The sequence below is a fragment of the Crinia signifera genome, chromosome 1 (assembly GCF_055691185.1).
Source record: "Crinia signifera chromosome 1, ASM5569118v1, whole genome shotgun sequence".
Taxonomy (NCBI): domain Eukaryota; kingdom Metazoa; phylum Chordata; class Amphibia; order Anura; family Myobatrachidae; genus Crinia; species Crinia signifera.
In genome coordinates, this window is record NC_139217.1 from 149,168,178 (window position 1) to 149,185,748 (window position 17,571).

The 17,571-nt window shown below is 35.4% G+C and overlaps 21 non-coding genes across 21 annotated transcripts; all 21 read right to left on the reverse strand.

Annotated features, from left to right (window-relative positions):
* Nucleotides 1-1,157: 1,157 nt before the first annotated feature.
* On the reverse strand, nt 1,158-1,230 carry TRNAK-UUU (transfer RNA lysine (anticodon UUU)). The gene has a single exon. It is a non-coding gene; the product is annotated as a tRNA-Lys (tRNA).
* Nucleotides 1,231-2,574: 1,344 nt separating this feature from the next.
* Nucleotides 2,575-2,647, reverse strand: TRNAK-UUU (transfer RNA lysine (anticodon UUU)). Its single transcript has one exon. It is a non-coding gene; the product is annotated as a tRNA-Lys (tRNA).
* A 1,180-nt stretch (nt 2,648-3,827) lies between these two features.
* Nucleotides 3,828-3,900, reverse strand: TRNAK-UUU (transfer RNA lysine (anticodon UUU)). The gene has a single exon. It is a non-coding gene; the product is annotated as a tRNA-Lys (tRNA).
* Nucleotides 3,901-5,080: 1,180 nt separating this feature from the next.
* TRNAK-UUU (transfer RNA lysine (anticodon UUU)) lies at nt 5,081-5,153 on the reverse strand. The gene has a single exon. It is a non-coding gene; the product is annotated as a tRNA-Lys (tRNA).
* Nucleotides 5,154-5,244: 91 nt separating this feature from the next.
* TRNAK-UUU (transfer RNA lysine (anticodon UUU)) lies at nt 5,245-5,317 on the reverse strand. Its single transcript has one exon. It is a non-coding gene; the product is annotated as a tRNA-Lys (tRNA).
* Nucleotides 5,318-5,408: 91 nt separating this feature from the next.
* Nucleotides 5,409-5,481, reverse strand: TRNAK-UUU (transfer RNA lysine (anticodon UUU)). Its single transcript has one exon. It is a non-coding gene; the product is annotated as a tRNA-Lys (tRNA).
* A 91-nt stretch (nt 5,482-5,572) lies between these two features.
* TRNAK-UUU (transfer RNA lysine (anticodon UUU)) lies at nt 5,573-5,645 on the reverse strand. The gene has a single exon. It is a non-coding gene; the product is annotated as a tRNA-Lys (tRNA).
* A 1,179-nt stretch (nt 5,646-6,824) lies between these two features.
* On the reverse strand, nt 6,825-6,897 carry TRNAK-UUU (transfer RNA lysine (anticodon UUU)). The gene has a single exon. It is a non-coding gene; the product is annotated as a tRNA-Lys (tRNA).
* A 1,180-nt stretch (nt 6,898-8,077) lies between these two features.
* On the reverse strand, nt 8,078-8,150 carry TRNAK-UUU (transfer RNA lysine (anticodon UUU)). Its single transcript has one exon. It is a non-coding gene; the product is annotated as a tRNA-Lys (tRNA).
* A 91-nt stretch (nt 8,151-8,241) lies between these two features.
* Nucleotides 8,242-8,314, reverse strand: TRNAK-UUU (transfer RNA lysine (anticodon UUU)). The gene has a single exon. It is a non-coding gene; the product is annotated as a tRNA-Lys (tRNA).
* Nucleotides 8,315-9,494: 1,180 nt separating this feature from the next.
* Nucleotides 9,495-9,567, reverse strand: TRNAK-UUU (transfer RNA lysine (anticodon UUU)). Its single transcript has one exon. It is a non-coding gene; the product is annotated as a tRNA-Lys (tRNA).
* A 1,180-nt stretch (nt 9,568-10,747) lies between these two features.
* On the reverse strand, nt 10,748-10,820 carry TRNAK-UUU (transfer RNA lysine (anticodon UUU)). Its single transcript has one exon. It is a non-coding gene; the product is annotated as a tRNA-Lys (tRNA).
* A 91-nt stretch (nt 10,821-10,911) lies between these two features.
* On the reverse strand, nt 10,912-10,984 carry TRNAK-UUU (transfer RNA lysine (anticodon UUU)). Its single transcript has one exon. It is a non-coding gene; the product is annotated as a tRNA-Lys (tRNA).
* Nucleotides 10,985-12,328: 1,344 nt separating this feature from the next.
* Nucleotides 12,329-12,401, reverse strand: TRNAK-UUU (transfer RNA lysine (anticodon UUU)). The gene has a single exon. It is a non-coding gene; the product is annotated as a tRNA-Lys (tRNA).
* Nucleotides 12,402-13,572: 1,171 nt separating this feature from the next.
* TRNAK-UUU (transfer RNA lysine (anticodon UUU)) lies at nt 13,573-13,645 on the reverse strand. The gene has a single exon. It is a non-coding gene; the product is annotated as a tRNA-Lys (tRNA).
* Nucleotides 13,646-13,736: 91 nt separating this feature from the next.
* TRNAK-UUU (transfer RNA lysine (anticodon UUU)) lies at nt 13,737-13,809 on the reverse strand. The gene has a single exon. It is a non-coding gene; the product is annotated as a tRNA-Lys (tRNA).
* Nucleotides 13,810-14,989: 1,180 nt separating this feature from the next.
* TRNAK-UUU (transfer RNA lysine (anticodon UUU)) lies at nt 14,990-15,062 on the reverse strand. Its single transcript has one exon. It is a non-coding gene; the product is annotated as a tRNA-Lys (tRNA).
* Nucleotides 15,063-15,153: 91 nt separating this feature from the next.
* TRNAK-UUU (transfer RNA lysine (anticodon UUU)) lies at nt 15,154-15,226 on the reverse strand. Its single transcript has one exon. It is a non-coding gene; the product is annotated as a tRNA-Lys (tRNA).
* Nucleotides 15,227-15,317: 91 nt separating this feature from the next.
* On the reverse strand, nt 15,318-15,390 carry TRNAE-UUC (transfer RNA glutamic acid (anticodon UUC)). Its single transcript has one exon. It is a non-coding gene; the product is annotated as a tRNA-Glu (tRNA).
* A 1,016-nt stretch (nt 15,391-16,406) lies between these two features.
* TRNAK-UUU (transfer RNA lysine (anticodon UUU)) lies at nt 16,407-16,479 on the reverse strand. Its single transcript has one exon. It is a non-coding gene; the product is annotated as a tRNA-Lys (tRNA).
* Nucleotides 16,480-16,570: 91 nt separating this feature from the next.
* TRNAK-UUU (transfer RNA lysine (anticodon UUU)) lies at nt 16,571-16,643 on the reverse strand. The gene has a single exon. It is a non-coding gene; the product is annotated as a tRNA-Lys (tRNA).
* Between the last annotated feature and the right edge of the window lie 928 nt (nt 16,644-17,571).

Sequence of the window (17,571 nt, forward strand, 5' to 3'; positions counted from 1 at the left end):
CCAGAAAGTAATATTTTACTTAGAAAAGCTGTTTATTAAACGCACAATAGCATTGTTTAAAAAGATCTCGCCCGAACAGGGACTTGATCCCTGGACCCTCATATTAAAAGTCTGATGCTCTACCGACTGAGCTATCCAGGCTCTGGTAGGAAAGTGATGCCAGTTTAGAAGGTTCTGCAAACTATAAAAATGGGAAAATTTTAGTACGCAAAAATGGAAAAAGATCTGTGTTACTGAAAGTATAAACTGAGAAGTTTGACTTGTAGGACCTCTTGACAAAACACAAATGATATGCCTCTAGGTTTACAGTGCAGATCATTAGATGCCATCAATATTATCACCCTTCAAAAATGTCTTTCCATTCTAATAGATGAAGAAAATTGATTTGTTACTAGTCTAATTGAAATGCTGTGTGCCTCTCACAGTACGATGAATTTGAGTCTCTGATGAAATGTAGCCTTCCAGATTTAATTTTTAACTGTACTACTTGGCGATGAATTAATTACTGCCTAAAAATGTTAATGTCTGCCAATTGAAAAGAGATCAAGTAGAGTCCAATGTAAAATGAGGCGAAATGATTGTCCATTATGTGGATATTTGAAATGTGACAAATAATGTACAGACTTTTCTTGGCTCAAAACATATTCTCCCTAGCTCATGTGATGAGGCTAAAACGAACCTAAATACTGAAGGAAAGAAGAATTAAATAAAGTTTTGCAGTTGTAAAACATTTGTTTCTGGAGATTATTTCAGATGAAATGACATTTGCCTCTGCATATTCAATAGTTTCTTTATCATTTTAATGAGTGAAGACAATGAAACCAATAGTCCATTTAAAATTTTCATAGGAATTTGCCAGCCTGTACAGATACTCAATGAACAATGAGTATATGAAGCAACAACAATTAAAAGATGCCTGCCTCAATGGGTGATTTTCCACTTTGCAAAGTTCTCCATTTTACAAAGAACAATCTGTTTTTAAAAAGATACTCGCCTGAACCAGGATATGCCAAAAAAAATTTTCTTTGTTGAAAACGGAAAAATATTAATATTATTGATAGAATAAACAGAGAAGTTTAGCTTTTAGAGTCTCTTGATGAAATTTTTTTTCTGCATCTGAGCTTATGCTGCAGATCATTAGATACCATAAATATACACGCCCGAACAGGGACTTGAACCCTGGACCCTCAGATTAAAAGTCTGATGCTCTACCAACTGAGCTATCCAGGCTCTGATGTTCTCATTGTGCCATCCCAGAAAGTAATATTTTACTTGGAAAAGCTGTTTATTAAACGCACAACAGTATTGTTTAAAAGGATCTCGCCCGAACAGGGACTTGAACCCTGGACCCTCAGTTTAAAAGTCTGATGCTCTACCGACTGAGCTATCCAGGCTCTGATGCTCTCATTGTGCCATCCCAGAAAGTAATATTTTACTTAGAAAAGCTGTTTATTAAACGCACAATAGTATTGTTTAAAAAGATCTCGCCCGAACAGGGACTTGATCCCTGGACCCTCATATTAAAAGTCTGATGCTCTACCGACTGAGCTATCCAGGCTCTGGTAGGAAAGTGATGCCAGTTTAGAAGGTTCTGCAAACTATAAAAATGGGAAAATTTTAGTACGCAAAAATGGAAAAAGATCTGTGTTACTGAAAGTATAAACTGAGAAGTTTGACTTGTAGGACCTCTTGACAAAACACAAATGATATGCCTCTAGGTTTACAGTGCAGATCATTAGATGCCATCAATATTATCACCCTTCAAAAATGTCTTTCCATTCTAATAGATGAAGAAAATTGATTTGTTACTAGTCTAATTGAAATGCTGTGTGCCTCTCACAGTACGATGAATTTGAGTCTCTGATGAAATGTAGCCTTCCAGATTTAATTTTTAACTGTACTACTTGGCGATGAATTAATTACTGCCTAAAAATGTTAATGTCTGCCAATTGAAAAGAGATCAAGTAGAGTCCAATGTAAAATGAGGCGAAATGATTGTCCATTATGTGGATATTTGAAATGTGACAAATAATGTACAGACTTTTCTTGGCTCAAAACATATTCTCCCTAGCTCATGTGATGAGGCTAAAACGAACCTAAATACTGAAGGAAAGAAGAATTAAATAAAGTTTTGCAGTTGTAAAACATTTGTTTCTGGAGATTATTTCAGATGAAATGACATTTGCCTCTGCATATTCAATAGTTTCTTTATCATTTTAATGAGTGAAGACAATGAAACCAATAGTCCATTTAAAATTTTCATAGGAATTTGCCAGCCTGTACAGATACTCAATGAACAATGAGTATATGAAGCAACAACAATTAAAAGATGCCTGCCTCAATGGGTGATTTTCCACTTTGCAAAGTTCTCCATTTTACAAAGAACAATCTGTTTTTAAAAAGATACTCGCCTGAACCAGGATATGCCAAAGAAAATTTTCTTTGTTGAAAACGGAAAAATATTAATATTATTGATAGAATAAACAGAGAAGTTTAGCTTTTAGAGTCTCTTGATGAAATTTTTTTTCTGCATCTGAGCTTATGCTGCAGATCATTAGATACCATAAATATACACGCCCGAACAGGGACTTGAACCCTGGACCCTCAGATTAAAAGTCTGATGCTCTACCGACTGAGCTATCCAGGCTCTGATGTTCTCATTGTGCCATCCCAGAAAGTAATATTTTACTTAGAAAAGCTGTTTATTAAACGCACAATAGTATTGTTTAAAAAGATATCGCCCGAACAGGGACTTGATCCCTGGACCCTCATATTAAAAGTCTGATGCTCTACCGACTGAGCTATCCAGGCTCTGGTAGGAAAGTGATGCCAGTTTAGAAGGTTCTGCAAACTATAAAAATGGGAAAATTTTAGTACGCAAAAATGGAAAAAGATCTGTGTTACTGAAAGTATAAACTGAGAAGTTTGACTTGTAGGACCTCTTGACAAAACACAAATGATATGCCTCTAGGTTTACAGTGCAGATCATTAGATGCCATCAATATTATCACCCTTCAAAAATGTCTTTCCATTCTAATAGATGAATAAAATTGATTTGTTACTAGTCTAATTGAAATGCTGTGTGCCTCTCACAGTACGATGAATTTGAGTCTCTGATGAAATGTAGCCTTCCAGATTTAATTTTTAACTGTACTACTTGGCGATGAATTAATTACTGCCTAAAAATGTTAATGTCTGCCAATTGAAAAGAGATCAAGTAGAGTCCAATGTAAAATGAGGCGAAATGATTGTCCATTATGTGGATATTTGAAATGTGACAAATAATGTACAGACTTTTCTTGGCTCAAAACATATTCTCCCTAGCTCATGTGATGAGGCTAAAACGAACCTAAATACTGAAGGAAAGAAGAATTAAATAAAGTTTTGCAGTTGTAAAACATTTGTTTCTGGAGATTATTTCAGATGAAATGACATTTGCCTCTGCATATTCAATAGTTTCTTTATCATTTTAATGAGTGAAGACAATGAAACCAATAGTCCATTTAAAATTTTCATAGGAATTTGCCAGCCTGTACAGATACTCAATGAACAATGAGTATATGAAGCAACAACAATTAAAAGATGCCTGCCTCAATGGGTGATTTTCCACTTTGCAAAGTTCTCCATTTTACAAAGAACAATCTGTTTTTAAAAAGATACTCGCCTGAACCAGGATATGCCAAAGAAAATTTTCTTTGTTGAAAACGGAAAAATATTAATATTATTGATAGAATAAACAGAGAAGTTTAGCTTTTAGAGTCTCTTGATGAAATTTTTTTTCTGCATCTGAGCTTATGCTGCAGATCATTAGATACCATAAATATACACGCCCGAACAGGGACTTGAACCCTGGACCCTCAGATTAAAAGTCTGATGCTCTACCGACTGAGCTATCCAGGCTCTGATGTTCTCATTGTGCCATCCCAGAAAGTAATATTTTACTTAGAAAAGCTGTTTATTAAACGCACAATAGTATTGTTTAAAAAGATATCGCCCGAACAGGGACTTGATCCCTGGACCCTCATATTAAAAGTCTGATGCTCTACCGACTGAGCTATCCAGGCTCTGGTAGGAAAGTGATGCCAGTTTAGAAGGTTCTGCAAACTATAAAAATGGGAAAATTTTAGTACGCAAAAATGGAAAAAGATCTGTGTTACTGAAAGTATAAACTGAGAAGTTTGACTTGTAGGACCTCTTGACAAAACACAAATGATATGCCTCTAGGTTTACAGTGCAGATCATTAGATGCCATCAATATTATCACCCTTCAAAAATGTCTTTCCATTCTAATAGATGAATAAAATTGATTTGTTACTAGTCTAATTGAAATGCTGTGTGCCTCTCACAGTACGATGAATTTGAGTCTCTGATGAAATGTAGCCTTCCAGATTTAATTTTTAACTGTACTACTTGGCGATGAATTAATTACTGCCTAAAAATGTTAATGTCTGCCAATTGAAAAGAGATCAAGTAGAGTCCAATGTAAAATGAGGCGAAATGATTGTCCATTATGTGGATATTTGAAATGTGACAAATAATGTACAGACTTTTCTTGGCTCAAAACATATTCTCCCTAGCTCATGTGATGAGGCTAAAACGAACCTAAATACTGAAGGAAAGAAGAATTAAATAAAGTTTTGCAGTTGTAAAACATTTGTTTCTGGAGATTATTTCAGATGAAATGACATTTGCCTCTGCATATTCAATAGTTTCTTTATCATTTTAATGAGTGAAGACAATGAAACCAATAGTCCATTAAAAATTTTCATAGGAATTTGCCAGCCTGTACAGATACTCAATGAACAATGAGTATATGAAGCAACAACAATTAAAAGATGCCTGCCTCAATGAATGATTTTCCACTTTGCAAAGTTCTCCATTTTACAAAGAACAATCTGTTTTTAAAAAGATACTCGCCTGAACCAGGATATGCCAAAGAAAATTTTCTTTGTTGAAAACGGAAAAATATTAATATTATTGATAGAATAAACAGAGAAGTTTAGCTTTTAGAGTCTCTTGATGAAATTTTTTTTCTGCATCTGAGCTTATGCTGCAGATCATTAGATACCATAAATATACACGCCCGAACAGGGACTTGAACCCTGGACCCTCAGATTAAAAGTCTGATGCTCTACCGACTGAGCTATCCAGGCTCTGATGTTCTCATTGTGCCATCCCAGAAAGTAATATTTTACTTGGAAAAGCTGTTTATTAAACGCACAACAGTATTGTTTAAAAGGATCTCGCCCGAACAGGGACTTGAACCCTGGACCCTCAGATTAAAAGTCTGATGCTCTACCGACTGAGCTATCCAGGCTCTGATGCTCTCATTGTGCCATCCCAGAAAGTAATATTTTACTTAGAAAAGCTGTTTATTAAACGCACAATAGTATTGTTTAAAAAGATCTCGCCCGAACAGGGACTTGAACCCTGGACCCTCAGATTAAAAGTCTGATGCTCTACCGACTGAGCTATCCAGGCTCTGATGTTCTCATTGTGCCATCCCAGAAAGTAATATTTTACTTGGAAAAGCTGTTTATTAAACGCACAACAGTATTGTTTAAAAGGATCTCGCCCGAACAGGGACTTGAACCCTGGACCCTCAGATTAAAAGTCTGATGCTCTACCGACTGAGCTATCCAGGCTCTGATGCTCTCATTGTGCCATCCCAGAAAGTAATATTTTACTTAGAAAAGCTGTTTATTAAACGCACAATAGTATTGTTTAAAAAGATCTCGCCCGAACAGGGACTTGATCCCTGGACCCTCATATTAAAAGTCTGATGCTCTACCGACTGAGCTATCCAGGCTCTGGTAGGAAAGTGATGCCAGTTTAGAAGGTTCTGCAAACTATAAAAATGGGAAAATTTTAGTACGCAAAAATGGAAAAAGATCTGTGTTACTGAAAGTATAAACTGAGAAGTTTGACTTGTAGGACCTCTTGACAAAACACAAATGATATGCCTCTAGGTTTACAGTGCAGATCATTAGATGCCATCAATATTATCACCCTTCAAAAATGTCTTTCCATTCTAATAGATGAAGAAAATTGATTTGTTACTAGTCTAATTGAAATGCTGTGTGCCTCTCACAGTACGATGAATTTGAGTCTCTGATGAAATGTAGCCTTCCAGATTTAATTTTTAACTGTACTACTTGGCGATGAATTAATTACTGCCTAAAAATGTTAATGTCTGCCAATTGAAAAGAGATCAAGTAGAGTCCAATGTAAAATGAGGCGAAATGATTGTCCATTATGTGGATATTTGAAATGTGACAAATAATGTACAGACTTTTCTTGGCTCAAAACATATTCTCCCTAGCTCATGTGATGAGGCTAAAACGAACCTAAATACTGAAGGAAAGAAGAATTAAATAAAGTTTTGCAGTTGTAAAACATTTGTTTCTGGAGATTATTTCAGATGAAATGACATTTGCCTCTGCATATTCAATAGTTTCTTTATCATTTTAATGAGTGAAGACAATGAAACCAATAGTCCATTTAAAATTTTCATAGGAATTTGCCAGCCTGTACAGATACTCAATGAACAATGAGTATATGAAGCAACAACAATTAAAAGATGCCTGCCTCAATGGGTGATTTTCCACTTTGCAAAGTTCTCCATTTTACAAAGAACAATCTGTTTTAAAAAGATACTCGCCTGAACCAGGATATGCCAAAGAAAATTTTCTTTGTTGAAAACGGAAAAATATTAATATTATTGATAGAATAAACAGAGAAGTTTAGCTTTTAGAGTCTCTTGATGAAATTTTTTTTCTGCATCTGAGCTTATGCTGCAGATCATTAGATACCATAAATATACACGCCCGAACAGGGACTTGAACCCTGGACCCTCAGATTAAAAGTCTGATGCTCTACCGACTGAGCTATCCAGGCTCTGATGTTCTCATTGTGCCATCCCAGAAAGTAATATTTTACTTAGAAAAGCTGTTTATTAAACGCACAATAGTATTGTTTAAAAAGATATCGCCCGAACAGGGACTTGATCCCTGGACCCTCATATTAAAAGTCTGATGCTCTACCGACTGAGCTATCCAGGCTCTGGTAGGAAAGTGATGCCAGTTTAGAAGGTTCTGCAAACTATAAAAATGGGAAAATTTTAGTACGCAAAAATGGAAAAAGATCTGTGTTACTGAAAGTATAAACTGAGAAGTTTGACTTGTAGGACCTCTTGACAAAACACAAATGATATGCCTCTAGGTTTACAGTGCAGATCATTAGATGCCATCAATATTATCACCCTTCAAAAATGTCTTTCCATTCTAATAGATGAATAAAATTGATTTGTTACTAGTCTAATTGAAATGCTGTGTGCCTCTCACAGTACGATGAATTTGAGTCTCTGATGAAATGTAGCCTTCCAGATTTAATTTTTAACTGTACTACTTGGCGATGAATTAATTACTGCCTAAAAATGTTAATGTCTGCCAATTGAAAAGAGATCAAGTAGAGTCCAATGTAAAATGAGGCGAAATGATTGTCCATTATGTGGATATTTGAAATGTGACAAATAATGTACAGACTTTTCTTGGCTCAAAACATATTCTCCCTAGCTCATGTGATGAGGCTAAAACGAACCTAAATACTGAAGGAAAGAAGAATTAAATAAAGTTTTGCAGTTGTAAAACATTTGTTTCTGGAGATTATTTCAGATGAAATGACATTTGCCTCTGCATATTCAATAGTTTCTTTATCATTTTAATGAGTGAAGACAATGAAACCAATAGTCCATTAAAAATTTTCATAGGAATTTGCCAGCCTGTACAGATACTCAATGAACAATGAGTATATGAAGCAACAACAATTAAAAGATGCCTGCCTCAATGAATGATTTTCCACTTTGCAAAGTTCTCCATTTTACAAAGAACAATCTGTTTTTAAAAAGATACTCGCCTGAACCAGGATATGCCAAAGAAAATTTTCTTTGTTGAAAACGGAAAAATATTAATATTATTGATAGAATAAACAGAGAAGTTTAGCTTTTAGAGTCTCTTGATGAAATTTTTTTTCTGCATCTGAGCTTATGCTGCAGATCATTAGATACCATAAATATACACGCCCGAACAGGGACTTGAACCCTGGACCCTCAGATTAAAAGTCTGATGCTCTACCGACTGAGCTATCCAGGCTCTGATGTTCTCATTGTGCCATCCCAGAAAGTAATATTTTACTTGGAAAAGCTGTTTATTAAACGCACAACAGTATTGTTTAAAAGGATCTCGCCCGAACAGGGACTTGAACCCTGGACCCTCAGATTAAAAGTCTGATGCTCTACCGACTGAGCTATCCAGGCTCTGATGCTCTCATTGTGCCATCCCAGAAAGTAATATTTTACTTAGAAAAGCTGTTTATTAAACGCACAATAGTATTGTTTAAAAAGATCTCGCCCGAACAGGGACTTGATCCCTGGACCCTCATATTAAAAGTCTGATGCTCTACCGACTGAGCTATCCAGGCTCTGGTAGGAAAGTGATGCCAGTTTAGAAGGTTCTGCAAACTATAAAAATGGGAAAATTTTAGTACGCAAAAATGGAAAAAGATCTGTGTTACTGAAAGTATACACTGAGAAGTTTGACTTGTAGGACCTCTTGACAAAACACAAATGATATGCCTCTAGGTTTACAGTGCAGATCATTAGATGCCATCAATATTATCACCCTTCAAAAATGTCTTTCCATTCTAATAGATGAAGAAAATTGATTTGTTACTAGTCTAATTGAAATGCTGTGTGCCTCTCACAGTACGATGAATTTGAGTCTCTGATGAAATGTAGCCTTCCAGATTTAATTTTTAACTGTACTACTTGGCGATGAATTAATTACTGCCTAAAAATGTTAATGTCTGCCAATTGAAAAGAGATCAAGTAGAGTCCAATGTAAAATGAGGCGAAATGATTGTCCATTATGTGGATATTTGAAATGTGACAAATAATGTACAGACTTTTCTTGGCTCAAAACATATTCTCCCTAGCTCATGTGATGAGGCTAAAACGAACCTAAATACTGAAGGAAAGAAGAATTAAATAAAGTTTTGCAGTTGTAAAACATTTGTTTCTGGAGATTATTTCAGATGAAATGACATTTGCCTCTGCATATTCAATAGTTTCTTTATCATTTTAATGAGTGAAGACAATGAAACCAATAGTCCATTTAAAATTTTCATAGGAATTTGCCAGCCTGTACAGATACTCAATGAACAATGAGTATATGAAGCAACAACAATTAAAAGATGCCTGCCTCAATGGGTGATTTTCCACTTTGCAAAGTTCTCCATTTTACAAAGAACAATCTGTTTTTAAAAAGATACTCGCCTGAACCAGGATATGCCAAAGAAAATTTTCTTTGTTGAAAACGGAAAAATATTAATATTATTGATAGAATAAACAGAGAAGTTTAGCTTTTAGAGTCTCTTGATGAAATTTTTTTTCTGCATCTGAGCTTATGCTGCAGATCATTAGATACCATAAATATACACGCCCGAACAGGGACTTGAACCCTGGACCCTCAGATTAAAAGTCTGATGCTCTACCGACTGAGCTATCCAGGCTCTGATGTTCTCATTGTGCCATCCCAGAAAGTAATATTTTACTTAGAAAAGCTGTTTATTAAACGCACAATAGTATTGTTTAAAAAGATATCGCCCGAACAGGGACTTGATCCCTGGACCCTCATATTAAAAGTCTGATGCTCTACCGACTGAGCTATCCAGGCTCTGGTAGGAAAGTGATGCCAGTTTAGAAGGTTCTGCAAACTATAAAAATGGGAAAATTTTAGTACGCAAAAATGGAAAAAGATCTGTGTTACTGAAAGTATAAACTGAGAAGTTTGACTTGTAGGACCTCTTGACAAAACACAAATGATATGCCTCTAGGTTTACAGTGCAGATCATTAGATGCCATCAATATTATCACCCTTCAAAAATGTCTTTCCATTCTAATAGATGAATAAAATTGATTTGTTACTAGTCTAATTGAAATGCTGTGTGCCTCTCACAGTACGATGAATTTGAGTCTCTGATGAAATGTAGCCTTCCAGATTTAATTTTTAACTGTACTACTTGGCGATGAATTAATTACTGCCTAAAAATGTTAATGTCTGCCAATTGAAAAGAGATCAAGTAGAGTCCAATGTAAAATGAGGCGAAATGATTGTCCATTATGTGGATATTTGAAATGTGACAAATAATGTACAGACTTTTCTTGGCTCAAAACATATTCTCCCTAGCTCATGTGATGAGGCTAAAACGAACCTAAATACTGAAGGAAAGAAGAATTAAATAAAGTTTTGCAGTTGTAAAACATTTGTTTCTGGAGATTATTTCAGATGAAATGACATTTGCCTCTGCATATTCAATAGTTTCTTTATCATTTTAATGAGTGAAGACAATGAAACCAATAGTCCATTAAAAATTTTCATAGGAATTTGCCAGCCTGTACAGATACTCAATGAACAATGAGTATATGAAGCAACAACAATTAAAAGATGCCTGCCTCAATGAATGATTTTCCACTTTGCAAAGTTCTCCATTTTACAAAGAACAATCTGTTTTTAAAAAGATACTCGCCTGAACCAGGATATGCCAAAGAAAATTTTCTTTGTTGAAAACGGAAAAATATTAATATTATTGATAGAATAAACAGAGAAGTTTAGCTTTTAGAGTCTCTTGATGAAATTTTTTTTCTGCATCTGAGCTTATGCTGCAGATCATTAGATACCATAAATATACACGCCCGAACAGGGACTTGAACCCTGGACCCTCAGATTAAAAGTCTGATGCTCTACCGACTGAGCTATCCAGGCTCTGATGTTCTCATTGTGCCATCCCAGAAAGTAATATTTTACTTGGAAAAGCTGTTTATTAAACGCACAACAGTATTGTTTAAAAGGATCTCGCCCGAACAGGGACTTGAACCCTGGACCCTCAGATTAAAAGTCTGATGCTCTACCGACTGAGCTATCCAGGCTCTGATGCTCTCATTGTGCCATCCCAGAAAGTAATATTTTACTTAGAAAAGCTGTTTATTAAACGCACAATAGTATTGTTTAAAAAGATCTCGCCCGAACAGGGACTTGATCCCTGGACCCTCATATTAAAAGTCTGATGCTCTACCGACTGAGCTATCCAGGCTCTGGTAGGAAAGTGATGCCAGTTTAGAAGGTTCTGCAAACTATAAAAATGGGAAAATTTTAGTACGCAAAAATGGAAAAAGATCTGTGTTACTGAAAGTATAAACTGAGAAGTTTGACTTGTAGGACCTCTTGACAAAACACAAATGATATGCCTCTAGGTTTACAGTGCAGATCATTAGATGCCATCAATATTATCACCCTTCAAAAATGTCTTTCCATTCTAATAGATGAAGAAAATTGATTTGTTACTAGTCTAATTGAAATGCTGTGTGCCTCTCACAGTACGATGAATTTGAGTCTCTGATGAAATGTAGCCTTCCAGATTTAATTTTTAACTGTACTACTTGGCGATGAATTAATTACTGCCTAAAAATGTTAATGTCTGCCAATTGAAAAGAGATCAAGTAGAGTCCAATGTAAAATGAGGCGAAATGATTGTCCATTATGTGGATATTTGAAATGTGACAAATAATGTACAGACTTTTCTTGGCTCAAAACATATTCTCCCTAGCTCATGTGATGAGGCTAAAACGAACCTAAATACTGAAGGAAAGAAGAATTAAATAAAGTTTTGCAGTTGTAAAACATTTGTTTCTGGAGATTATTTCAGATGAAATGACATTTGCCTCTGCATATTCAATAGTTTCTTTATCATTTTAATGAGTGAAGACAATGAAACCAATAGTCCATTTAAAATTTTCATAGGAATTTGCCAGCCTGTACAGATACTCAATGAACAATGAGTATATGAAGCAACAACAATTAAAAGATGCCTGCCTCAATGGGTGATTTTCCACTTTGCAAAGTTCTCCATTTTACAAAGAACAATCTGTTTTTAAAAAGATACTCGCCTGAACCAGGATATGCCAAAGAAAATTTTCTTTGTTGAAAACGGAAAAATATTAATATTATTGATAGAATAAACAGAGAAGTTTAGCTTTTAGAGTCTCTTGATGAAATTTTTTTTCTGCATCTGAGCTTATGCTGCAGATCATTAGATACCATAAATATACACGGCCGAACAGGGACTTGAACCCTGGACCCTCAGATTAAAAGTCTGATGCTCTACCGACTGAGCTATCCAGGCTCTGATGTTCTCATTGTGCCATCCCAGAAAGTAATATTTTACTTGGAAAAGCTGTTTATTAAACGCACAACAGTATTGTTTAAAAGGATCTCGCCCGAACAGGGACTTGAACCCTGGACCCTCAGATTAAAAGTCTGATGCTCTACCGACTGAGCTATCCAGGCTCTGATGCTCTCATTGTGCCATCCCAGAAAGTAATATTTTACTTAGAAAAGCTGTTTATTAAACGCACAATAGTATTGTTTAAAAAGATCTCGCCCGAACAGGGACTTGATCCCTGGACCCTCATATTAAAAGTCTGATGCTCTACCGACTGAGCTATCCAGGCTCTGGTAGGAAAGTGATGCCAGTTTAGAAGGTTCTGCAAACTATAAAAATAGGAAAATTTTAGTACGCAAAAATGGAAAAAGATCTGTGTTACTGAAAGTATAAACTGAGAAGTTTGACTTGTAGGACCTCTTGACAAAACACAAATGATATGCCTCTAGGTTTACAGTGCAGATCATTAGATGCCATCAATATTATCACCCTTCAAAAATGTCTTTCCATTCTAATAGATGAAGAAAATTGATTTGTTACTAGTCTAATTGAAATGCTGTGTGCCTCTCACAGTACGATGAATTTGAGTCTCTGATGAAATGTAGCCTTCCAGATTTAATTTTTAACTGTACTACTTGGCGATGAATTAATTACTGCCTAAAAATGTTAATGTCTGCCAATTGAAAAGAGATCAAGTAGAGTCCAATGTAAAATGAGGCGAAATGATTGTGGATATTTGAAATGTGACAAATAATGTACAGACTTTTCTTGGCTCAAAACATATTCTCCCTAGCTCATGTGATGAGGCTAAAACGAACCTAAATACTGAAGGAAAGAAGAATTAAATAAAGTTTTGCAGTTGTAAAACATTTGTTTCTGGAGATTATTTCAGATGAAATGACATTTGCCTCTGCATATTCAATAGTTTCTTTATAATTTTAATGAGTGAAGACAATGAAACCAATAGTCCATTTAAAATTTTCATAGGAATTTGCCAGCCTGTACAGATACTCAATGAACAATGAGTATATGAAGCAACAACAATTAAAAGATGCCTGCCTCAATGGGTGATTTTCCACTTTGCAAAGTTCTCCATTTTACAAAGAACAATCTGTTTTTAAAAAGATACTCGCCTGAACCAGGATATGCCAAAGAAAATTTTCTTTGTTGAAAACGGAAAAATATTAATATTATTGATAGAATAAACAGAGAAGTTTAGCTTTTAGAGTCTCTTGATGAAATTTTTTTTCTGCATCTGAGCTTATGCTGCAGATCATTAGATACCATAAATATACACGCCCGAACAGGGACTTGAACCCTGGACCCTCAGATTAAAAGTCTGATGCTCTACCGACTGAGCTATCCAGGCTCTGATGTTCTCATTGTGCCATCCCAGAAAGTAATATTTTACTTGGAAAAGCTGTTTATTAAACGCACAACAGTATTGTTTAAAAGGATCTCGCCCGAACAGGGACTTGAACCCTGGACCCTCAGATTAAAAGTCTGATGCTCTACCGACTGAGCTATCCAGGCTCTGATGCTCTCATTGTGCCATCCCAGAAAGTAATATTTTACTTAGAAAAGCTGTTTATTAAACGCACAATAGTATTGTTTAAAAAGATCTCGCCCGAACAGGCACTTGATCCCTGGACCCTCATATTAAAAGTCTGATGCTCTACCGACTGAGCTATCCAGGCTCTGGTAGGAAAGTGATGCCAGTTTAGAAGGTTCTGCAAACTATAAAAATGGGAAAATTTTAGTACGCAAAAATGGAAAAAGATCTGTGTTACTGAAAGTATAAACTGAGAAGTTTGACTTGTAGGACCTCTTGACAAAACACAAATGATATGCCTCTAGGTTTACAGTGCAGATCATTAGATGCCATCAATATTATCACCCTTCAAAAATGTCTTTCCATTCTAATAGATGAAGAAAATTGATTTGTTACTAGTCTAATTGAAATGCTGTGTGCCTCTCACAGTACGATGAATTTGAGTCTCTGATGAAATGTAGCCTTCCAGATTTAATTTTTAACTGTACTACTTGGCGATGAATTAATTACTGCCTAAAAATGTTAATGTCTGCCAATTGAAAAGAGATCAAGTAGAGTCCAATGTAAAATGAGGCGAAATGATTGTCCATTATGTGGATATTTGAAATGTGACAAATAATGTACAGACTTTTCTTGGCTCAAAACATATTCTCCCTAGCTCATGTGATGAGGCTAAAACGAACCTAAATACTGAAGGAAAGAAGAATTAAATAAAGTTTTGCAGTTGTAAAACATTTGTTTCTGGAGATTATTTCAGATGAAATGACATTTGCCTCTGCATATTCAATAGTTTCTTTATCATTTTAATGAGTGAAGACAATGAAACCAATAGTCCATTTAAAATTTTCATAGGAATTTGCCAGCCTGTACAGATACTCAATGAACAATGAGTATATGAAGCAACAACAATTAAAAGATGCCTGCCTCAATGGGTGATTTTCCACTTTGCAAAGTTCTCCATTTTACAAAGAACAATCTGTTTTTAAAAAGATACTCGCCTGAACCAGGATATGCCAAAGAAAATTTTCTTTGTTGAAAACGGAAAAATATTAATATTATTGATAGAATAAACAGAGAAGTTTAGCTTTTAGAGTCTCTTGATGAAATTTTTTTTCTGCATCTGAGCTTATGCTGCAGATCATTAGATACCATAAATATACACGCCCGAACAGGGACTTGAACCCTGGACCCTCAGATTAAAAGTCTGATGCTCTACCGACTGAGCTATCCAGGCTCTGATGTTCTCATTGTGCCATCCCAGAAAGTAATATTTTACTTGGAAAAGCTGTTTATTAAACGCACAACCGTATTGTTTAAAAGGATCTCGCCCGAACAGGGACTTGAACCCTGGACCCTCAGATTAAAAGTCTGATGCTCTACCGACTGAGCTATCCAGGCTCTGATGCTCTCATTGTGCCATCCCAGAAAATAATATTTTACTTAGAAAAGCTATTTATTAAACGCACAATAGTATTGTTTAAAAAGATCTCGCCCGAACAGGGACTTGATCCCTGGACCCTCATATTGAAAGTCTGATGCTCTACCGACTGAGCTATCCAGGCTCTGGTAGGAAAGTGATGCCAGTTTAGAAGGTTCTGCAAACTATAAAAATGGGAAAATTTTAGTACGCAAAAATGGAAAAAGATCTGTGTTACTGAAAGTATAAACTGAGAAGTTTGACTTGTAGGACCTCTTGACAAAACACAAATGATATGCCTCTAGGTTTACAGTGCAGATCATTAGATGCCATCAATATTATCACCCTTCAAAAATGTCTTTCCATTCTAATAGATGAAGAAAATTGATTTGTTACTAGTCTAATTGAAATGCTGTGTGCCTCTCACAGTACGATGAATTTGAGTCTCTGATGAAATGTAGCCTTCCAGATTTAATTTTTAACTGTACTACTTGGCGATGAATTAATTACTGCCTAAAAATGTTAATGTCTGCCAATTGAAAAGAGATCAAGTAGAGTCCAATGTAAAATGAGGCGAAATGATTGTCCATTATGTGGATATTTGAAATGTGACAAATAATGTACAGACTTTTCTTGGCTCAAAACATATTCTCCCTAGCTCATGTGATGAGGCTAAAACGAACCTAAATACTGAAGGAAAGAAGAATTAAATAAAGTTTTGCAGTTGTAAAACATTTGTTTCTGGAGATTATTTCAGATGAAATGACATTTGCCTCTGCATATTCAATAGTTTCTTTATCATTTTAATGAGTGAAGACAATGAAACCAATATTCCATTTAAAATTTTCATAGGAATTTGCCAGCCTGTACAGATACTCAATGAACAATGAGTATATGAAGCAACAACAATTAAAAGATGCCTGCCTCAATGGGTGATTTTCCACTTTGCAAAGTTCTCCATTTTACAAAGAACAATCTGTTTTTAAAAAGATACTCGCCTGAACCAGGATATGCCAAAGAAAATTTTCTTTGTTGAAAACGGAAAAATATTAATATTATTGATAGAATAAACAGAGAAGTTTAGCTTTTAGAGTCTCTTGATGAAATTTTTTTTCTGCATCTGAGCTTATGCTGCAGATCATTAGATACCATAAATATACACGCCCGAACAGGGACTTGAACCCTGGACCCTCAGATTAAAAGTCTGATGCTCTACCGACTGAGCTATCCAGGCTCTGATGTTCTCATTGTGCCATCCCAGAAAGTAATATTTTACTTGGAAAAGCTGTTTATTAAACGCACAACCGTATTGTTTAAAAGGATCTCGCCCGAACAGGGACTTGAACCCTGGACCCTCAGATTAAAAGTCTGATGCTCTACCGACTGAGCTATCCAGGCTCTGATGCTCTCATTGTGCCATCCCAGAAAATAATATTTTACTTAGAAAAGCTGTTTATTAAACGCACAATAGTATTGTTTAAAAAGATCTCGCCCGAACAGGGACTTGATCCCTGGACCCTCATATTAAAAGTCTGATGCTCTACCGACTGAGCTATCCAGGCTCTGGTAGGAAAGTGATGCCAGTTTAGAAGGTTCTGCAAACTATAAAAATGGGAAAATTTTAGTACGCAAAAATGGAAAAAGATCTGTGTTACTGAAAGTATAAACTGAGAAGTTTGACTTGTAGGACCTCTTGACAAAACACAAATGATATGCCTCTAGGTTTACAGTGCAGATCATTAGATGCCATCAATATTATCACCCTTCAAAAATGTCTTTCCATTCTAATAGATGAAGAAAATTGATTTGTTACTAGTCTAATTGAAATGCTGTGTGCCTCTCACAGTACGATGAATTTGAGTCTCTGATGAAATGTAGCCTTCCAGATTTAATTTTTAACTGTACTACTTGGCGATGAATTAATTACTGCCTAAAAATGTTAATGTCTGCCAATTGAAAAGAGATCAAGTAGAGTCCAATGTAAAATGAGGCGAAATGATTGTCCATTATGTGGATATTTGAAATGTGACAAATAATGTACAGACTTTTCTTGGCTCAAAACATATTCTCCCTAGCTCATGTGATGAGGCTAAAACGAACCTAAATACTGAAGGAAAGAAGAATTAAATAAAGTTTTGCAGTTGTAAAACATTTGTTTCTGGAGATTATTTCAGATGAAATGACATTTGCCTCTGCATATTCAATAGTTTCTTTATCATTTTAATGAGTGAAGACAATGAAACCAATAGTCCATTTAAAATTTTCATAGGAATTTGCCAGCCTGTACAGATACTCAATGAACAATGAGTATATGAAGCAACAACAA